Source organism: Phyllobates terribilis, unplaced genomic scaffold, assembly GCF_046119375.1.
Source record: "Phyllobates terribilis strain yellow unplaced genomic scaffold, ASM4611937v1 Scaffold_2412__1_contigs__length_133766, whole genome shotgun sequence".
NCBI classification, from domain to species: Eukaryota; Metazoa; Chordata; class Amphibia; order Anura; family Dendrobatidae; genus Phyllobates; species Phyllobates terribilis.
The window spans coordinates 115,001-122,500 of NW_027365170.1; positions in this window are offsets into that span (position 1 = coordinate 115,001).

A 7,500-nucleotide genomic window follows, 5' to 3' on the forward strand; every position below is an offset into this window, starting at 1 on the left:
TTTGGGGACTTAGAAAATTTTTCAACTTTTGTCAGACTTCCAGACAGGGGAGCGTGTCAGTGCGCGCATCCGATTTCAGTTCCAGAGCGATTCGCGCGATGAGTCCTTGATACTTAGTCGTTTTTGGCAAAATTTCTGACTTTTTGAAAATTTCACAATTTTGTGAAAACTTCCACAAAATGAGGTTCTAGTATGTTAGAGGGCATCCCAGGAGGGCTCCAAAAGTGTGGGTAAAATATATATCCCACAGGGGGAAAATTGAAAAAAAGTTGAAAAAAAAAATTTTTGGGGACTTAGAAAATTTTCACACATGTGTCAGACTTCCAGACAGGGGAGCGTGTCAGTGCGCGCATCCGATTTCAGTTCCAGAGCGATTCGCGCGATGAGTCCTTGATACTTAGTCGTTTTTGGCAAAATTTCTGACTTTTTGAAAATTTCACAATTTTGTGAAAACTTCCACAAAATGAGGTTCTAGTATGTTAGAGGGCATCCCAGGAGGGCTCCAAAAGTGTGGGTAAAATATATATCCCACAGGGGGAAAATTGAAAAAAAGTTGAAAAAAAAAATTTTTGGGGACTTAGAAAATTTTCACACATGTGTCAGACTTCCAGAGAGGGGAGCATGTCAGTGCGCGCATCCGATTTCAGTTCCAGAGCGATTCGCGCGATGAGTCCTTGATACTTAGTCGTTTTTGGCAAAATTTCTGACTTTTTGAAAATTTCACAATTTTGTGAAAACTTCCACAAAATGAGGTTCTAGTATGTTAGAGGGCATCCCAGGAGGGCTCCAAAAGTGTGGGTAAAATATATATCCCACAGGGGGAAAATTGAAAAAAAGTTGAAAAAAAAAATTTTTGGGGACTTAGAAAATTTTCACACATGTGTCAGACTTCCAGAGAGGGGAGCATGTCAGTGCGCGCATCCGATTTCAGTTCCAGAGCGATTCGCGCGATGAGTCCTTGATACTTAGTCGTTTTTGCAAAATTTCTGACTTTTTGGAAAATTTCACAATTTTGTGAAAACTTCCACAAAATGAGGTTCTAGTATGTTAGAGGGCATCCCAGGAGGGCTCCAAAAGTGTGGGTAAAATATATATCCCACAGGGGGAAAATTGAAAAAAAGTTGAAAAAAAAAATTTTTGGGGACTTAGAAAATTTTTCAACTTTTGTCAGACTTCCAGACAGGGGAGCGTGTCAGTGCGCGCATCCGATTTCAGTTCCAGAGCGATTCGCGCGATGAGTCCTTGATACTTAGTCGTTTTTGCAAAATTTCTGACTTTTTGGAAAATTTCACAATTTTGTGAAAACTTCCACAAAATGAGGTTCTAGTATGTTAGAGGGCATCCCAGGAGGGCTCCAAAAGTGTGGGTAAAATATATATCCCACAGGGGGAAAATTGAAAAAAAGTTGAAAAAAAAAATTTTTGGGGACTTAGAAAATTTTTCAACTTTTGTCAGACTTCCAGACAGGGGAGCGTGTCAGTGCGCGCATCCGATTTCAGTTCCAGAGCGATTCGCGCGATGAGTCCTTGATACTTAGTCGTTTTTGGCAAAATTTCTGACTTTTTGAAAATTTCACAATTTTGTGAAAACTTCCACAAAATGAGGTTCTAGTATGTTAGAGGGCATCCCAGGAGGGCTCCAAAAGTGTGGGTAAAATATATATCCCACAGGGGGAAAATTGAAAAAAAGTTGAAAAAAAAAATTTTTGGGGACTTAGAAAATTTTTCAACTTTTGTCAGACTTCCAGACAGGGGAGCGTGTCAGTGCGCGCATCCGATTTCAGTTCCAGAGCGATTCGCGCGATGAGTCCTTGATACTTAGTCGTTTTTGCAAAATTTCTGACTTTTTGGAAAATTTCACAATTTTGTGAAAACTTCCACAAAATGAGGTTCTAGTATGTTAGAGGGCATCCCAGGAGGGCTCCAAAAGTGTGGGTAAAATATATATCCCACAGGGGGAAAATTGAAAAAAAGTTGAAAAAAAAAATTTTTGGGGACTTAGAAAATTTTTCAACTTTTGTCAGACTTCCAGACAGGGGAGCGTGTCAGTGCGCGCATCCGATTTCAGTTCCAGAGCGATTCGCGCGATGAGTCCTTGATACTTAGTCGTTTTTGGCAAAATTTCTGACTTTTTGAAAATTTCACAATTTTGTGAAAACTTCCACAAAATGAGGTTCTAGTATGTTAGAGGGCATCCCAGGAGGGCTCCAAAAGTGTGGGTAAAATATATATCCCACAGGGGGAAAATTGAAAAAAAGTTGAAAAAAAAAATTTTTGGGGACTTAGAAAATTTTCACACATGTGTCAGACTTCCAGAGAGGGGAGCATGTCAGTGCGCGCATCCGATTTCAGTTCCAGAGCGATTCGCGCGATGAGTCCTTGATACTTAGTCGTTTTTGCAAAATTTCTGACTTTTTGGAAAATTTCACAATTTTGTGAAAACTTCCACAAAATGAGGTTCTAGTATGTTAGAGGGCATCCCAGGAGGGCTCCAAAAGTGTGGGTAAAATATATATCCCACAGGGGGAAAATTGAAAAAAAGTTGAAAAAAAAAATTTTTGGGGACTTAGAAAATTTTTCAACTTTTGTCAGACTTCCAGACAGGGGAGCGTGTCAGTGCGCGCATCCGATTTCAGTTCCAGAGCGATTCGCGCGATGAGTCCTTGATACTTAGTCGTTTTTGGCAAAATTTCTGACTTTTTGAAAATTTCACAATTTTGTGAAAACTTCCACAAAATGAGGTTCTAGTATGTTAGAGGGCATCCCAGGAGGGCTCCAAAAGTGTGGGTAAAATATATATCCCACAGGGGGAAAATTGAAAAAAAGTTGAAAAAAAAAATTTTTGGGGACTTAGAAAATTTTCACACATGTGTCAGACTTCCAGACAGGGGAGCGTGTCAGTGCGCGCATCCGATTTCAGTTCCAGAGCGATTCGCGCGATGAGTCCTTGATACTTAGTCGTTTTTGGCAAAATTTCTGACTTTTTGAAAATTTCACAATTTTGTGAAAACTTCCACAAAATGAGGTTCTAGTATGTTAGAGGGCATCCCAGGAGGGCTCCAAAAGTGTGGGTAAAATATATATCCCACAGGGGGAAAATTGAAAAAAAGTTGAAAAAAAAAATTTTTGGGGACTTAGAAAATTTTCACACATGTGTCAGACTTCCAGAGAGGGGAGCATGTCAGTGCGCGCATCCGATTTCAGTTCCAGAGCGATTCGCGCGATGAGTCCTTGATACTTAGTCGTTTTTGCAAAATTTCTGACTTTTTGGAAAATTTCACAATTTTGTGAAAACTTCCACAAAATGAGGTTCTAGTATGTTAGAGGGCATCCCAGGAGGGCTCCAAAAGTGTGGGTAAAATATATATCCCACAGGGGGAAAATTGAAAAAAAGTTGAAAAAAAAAATTTTTGGGGACTTAGAAAATTTTTCAACTTTTGTCAGACTTCCAGACAGGGGAGCGTGTCAGTGCGCGCATCCGATTTCAGTTCCAGAGCGATTCGCGCGATGAGTCCTTGATACTTAGTCGTTTTTGCAAAATTTCTGACTTTTTGGAAAATTTCACAATTTTGTGAAAACTTCCACAAAATGAGGTTCTAGTATGTTAGAGGGCATCCCAGGAGGGCTCCAAAAGTGTGGGTAAAATATATATCCCACAGGGGGAAAATTGAAAAAAAGTTGAAAAAAAAAATTTTTGGGGACTTAGAAAATTTTTCAACTTTTGTCAGACTTCCAGACAGGGGAGCGTGTCAGTGCGCGCATCCGATTTCAGTTCCAGAGCGATTCGCGCGATGAGTCCTTGATACTTAGTCGTTTTTGCAAAATTTCTGACTTTTTGGAAAATTTCACAATTTTGTGAAAACTTCCACAAAATGAGGTTCTAGTATGTTAGAGGGCATCCCAGGAGGGCTCCAAAAGTGTGGGTAAAATATATATCCCACAGGGGGAAAATTGAAAAAAAGTTGAAAAAAAAAATTTTTGGGGACTTAGAAAATTTTCACACATGTGTCAGACTTCCAGAGAGGGGAGCATGTCAGTGCGCGCATCCGATTTCAGTTCCAGAGCGATTCGCGCGATGAGTCCTTGATACTTAGTCGTTTTTGCAAAATTTCTGACTTTTTGGAAAATTTCACAATTTTGTGAAAACTTCCACAAAATGAGGTTCTAGTATGTTAGAGGGCATCCCAGGAGGGCTCCAAAAGTGTGGGTAAAATATATATCCCACAGGGGGAAAATTGAAAAAAAGTTGAAAAAAAAAATTTTTGGGGACTTAGAAAATTTTTCAACTTTTGTCAGACTTCCAGACAGGGGAGCGTGTCAGTGCGCGCATCCGATTTCAGTTCCAGAGCGATTCGCGCGATGAGTCCTTGATACTTAGTCGTTTTTGCAAAATTTCTGACTTTTTGGAAAATTTCACAATTTTGTGAAAACTTCCACAAAATGAGGTTCTAGTATGTTAGAGGGCATCCCAGGAGGGCTCCAAAAGTGTGGGTAAAATATATATCCCACAGGGGGAAAATTGAAAAAAAGTTGAAAAAAAAAATTTTTGGGGACTTAGAAAATTTTTCAACTTTTGTCAGACTTCCAGACAGGGGAGCGTGTCAGTGCGCGCATCCGATTTCAGTTCCAGAGCGATTCGCGCGATGAGTCCTTGATACTTAGTCGTTTTTGCAAAATTTCTGACTTTTTGGAAAATTTCACAATTTTGTGAAAACTTCCACAAAATGAGGTTCTAGTATGTTAGAGGGCATCCCAGGAGGGCTCCAAAAGTGTGGGTAAAATATATATCCCACAGGGGGAAAATTGAAAAAAAGTTGAAAAAAAAAATTTTTGGGGACTTAGAAAATTTTTCAACTTTTGTCAGACTTCCAGACAGGGGAGCGTGTCAGTGCGCGCATCCGATTTCAGTTCCAGAGCGATTCGCGCGATGAGTCCTTGATACTTAGTCGTTTTTGGCAAAATTTCTGACTTTTTGAAAATTTCACAATTTTGTGAAAACTTCCACAAAATGAGGTTCTAGTATGTTAGAGGGCATCCCAGGAGGGCTCCAAAAGTGTGGGTAAAATATATATCCCACAGGGGGAAAATTGAAAAAAAGTTGAAAAAAAAAATTTTTGGGGACTTAGAAAATTTTCACACATGTGTCAGACTTCCAGACAGGGGAGCGTGTCAGTGCGCGCATCCGATTTCAGTTCCAGAGCGATTCGCGCGATGAGTCCTTGATACTTAGTCGTTTTTGGCAAAATTTCTGACTTTTTGAAAATTTCACAATTTTGTGAAAACTTCCACAAAATGAGGTTCTAGTATGTTAGAGGGCATCCCAGGAGGGCTCCAAAAGTGTGGGTAAAATATATATCCCACAGGGGGAAAATTGAAAAAAAGTTGAAAAAAAAAATTTTTGGGGACTTAGAAAATTTTTCAACTTTTGTCAGACTTCCAGACAGGGGAGCGTGTCAGTGCGCGCATCCGATTTCAGTTCCAGAGCGATTCGCGCGATGAGTCCTTGATACTTAGTCGTTTTTGCAAAATTTCTGACTTTTTGGAAAATTTCACAATTTTGTGAAAACTTCCACAAAATGAGGTTCTAGTATGTTAGAGGGCATCCCAGGAGGGCTCCAAAAGTGTGGGTAAAATATATATCCCACAGGGGGAAAATTGAAAAAAAGTTGAAAAAAAAAATTTTTGGGGACTTAGAAAATTTTTCAACTTTTGTCAGACTTCCAGACAGGGGAGCGTGTCAGTGCGCGCATCCGATTTCAGTTCCAGAGCGATTCGCGCGATGAGTCCTTGATACTTAGTCGTTTTTGCAAAATTTCTGACTTTTTTGAAAATTTCACAATTTTGTGAAAACTTCCACAAAATGAGGTTCTAGTATGTTAGAGGGCATCCCAGGAGGGCTCCAAAAGTGTGGGTAAAATATATATCCCACAGGGGGAAAATTGAAAAAAAGTTGAAAAAAAAAATTTTTGGGGACTTAGAAAATTTTTCAACTTGTGTCAGACTTCCAGAGAGGGGAGCATGTCAGTGCGCGCATCCGATTTCAGTTCCAGAGCGATTCGCGCGATGAGTCCTTGATACTTAGTCGTTTTCAGAAGTCACAATTTTGACTTCCAGGACCCGCAAAACGTTTGTAAATTGAGCCCGCTCCCCAGTTCCAAGCGTTTTGAGGTGTCCCCGGTTGCAGTAATGCAGCCTGCCCACTAGATGTCGCAAAAGAGACAAAAAGTGAAAAAGAACCAGAATGAGGAAATTCCAGGGAGCCGAATCCGCCTGACAGTTCCAGGCGATCGGGCACTTTTTTGCATGCGTCCCTAAAGTGGGTATAGGGTGACACTCCATGCAAAGACCCAGTTTTGCACACCACCGGCAGAATATATGAGAGAGAGGTACCTCTCAGCCCCGACACATTTCGACTCATTTAAGCTGGTTTTCACCTCCGTAGGCCTGGGTATGCGTTTTGGCTATGAGTCCCTGTTCGGCTGGAGGTCTGCACCTTGGCTGAACCCAGGCTTCCGCAGCTGCGTGGGGGGACTTTTGCCGGTCGCCTATCCCAAGTCAGAGAGGTGTTCCTGGGTTGAAGTGAGCCTGGCCAGACCCCCCCGCGGGCCCTGGTTCTCCACATGGGGGCGCCGTCAAGGCTAAAATCTGGATTTTTAGGCCGAGGAGAGGCTCCATGAGGGCGGATGCTTTTGTGGCTTCGACCCCAGTGCTGTTCCACATCCAGTACCCCCCCGCAAGGGCGCCTGTACCCGAGTCGCGCTTCCAGGACTCGTGGGCACGTATCTCCCGACGACAGGGGTTTGCAGCCTCCGTACTTGGGCAAGTCCCTACATGCACCCCTGCTCTTCCTCCGATCGATCTGGCGCAGCGCTCCCGGGTGGGGAGGTGGCGCCGCTCGCTCGGCCCGGGCTTTGGAGCCCGTGCTGGCTTAAGGTGAGCGGTCCCCTTCCTCCTCTACCCCCGGGCTTCCGACACCTATCTTTGGGCGCGCATGCCGGCCTCGCCTCCCGTCTGCGGAGGTGGCCGAGCCGTGGGGAGTTTGACCCGAACCGAGCGAAGGCAGTGGTCCGACGACCCGTACGGGCGAACGGCGGGGCGCCCACCCAGCCAGGCGTGGGGGCCCGTCGTCCGAATCGCTCCCTGTGCGGGGAAGCACAGCGATCTTCTCCGAGGGCGGCCCTTTTCTTCCAGATGCGTACCCGGCCAGCGGAGGCTCGCGCTGCCCCTCGTGTCCGAAAGGGCGGCCTCCGCGGCGGTGGCGACAGCGGCGGCGGTGGGTGGCCTCTCCGCGCCACTGCCGAGCTTCGCGATTTCCAGTCTTTTCCCGAGCCCCTACGTCAGTGGGGAGGACGACAGAGGTGTGGAGGCAGGCGAAGGGGGTTCTCACCGTGCGGTGTGCCCCAGCCCGACCGTTGCCTTCCCCCTCGACCCTCGTCCTCCCAGGCGGCTCGGCCAGGGAGCAGGAGAGAGAGTGAGAGAGGGAGAGCGGAAACCCCAGAGC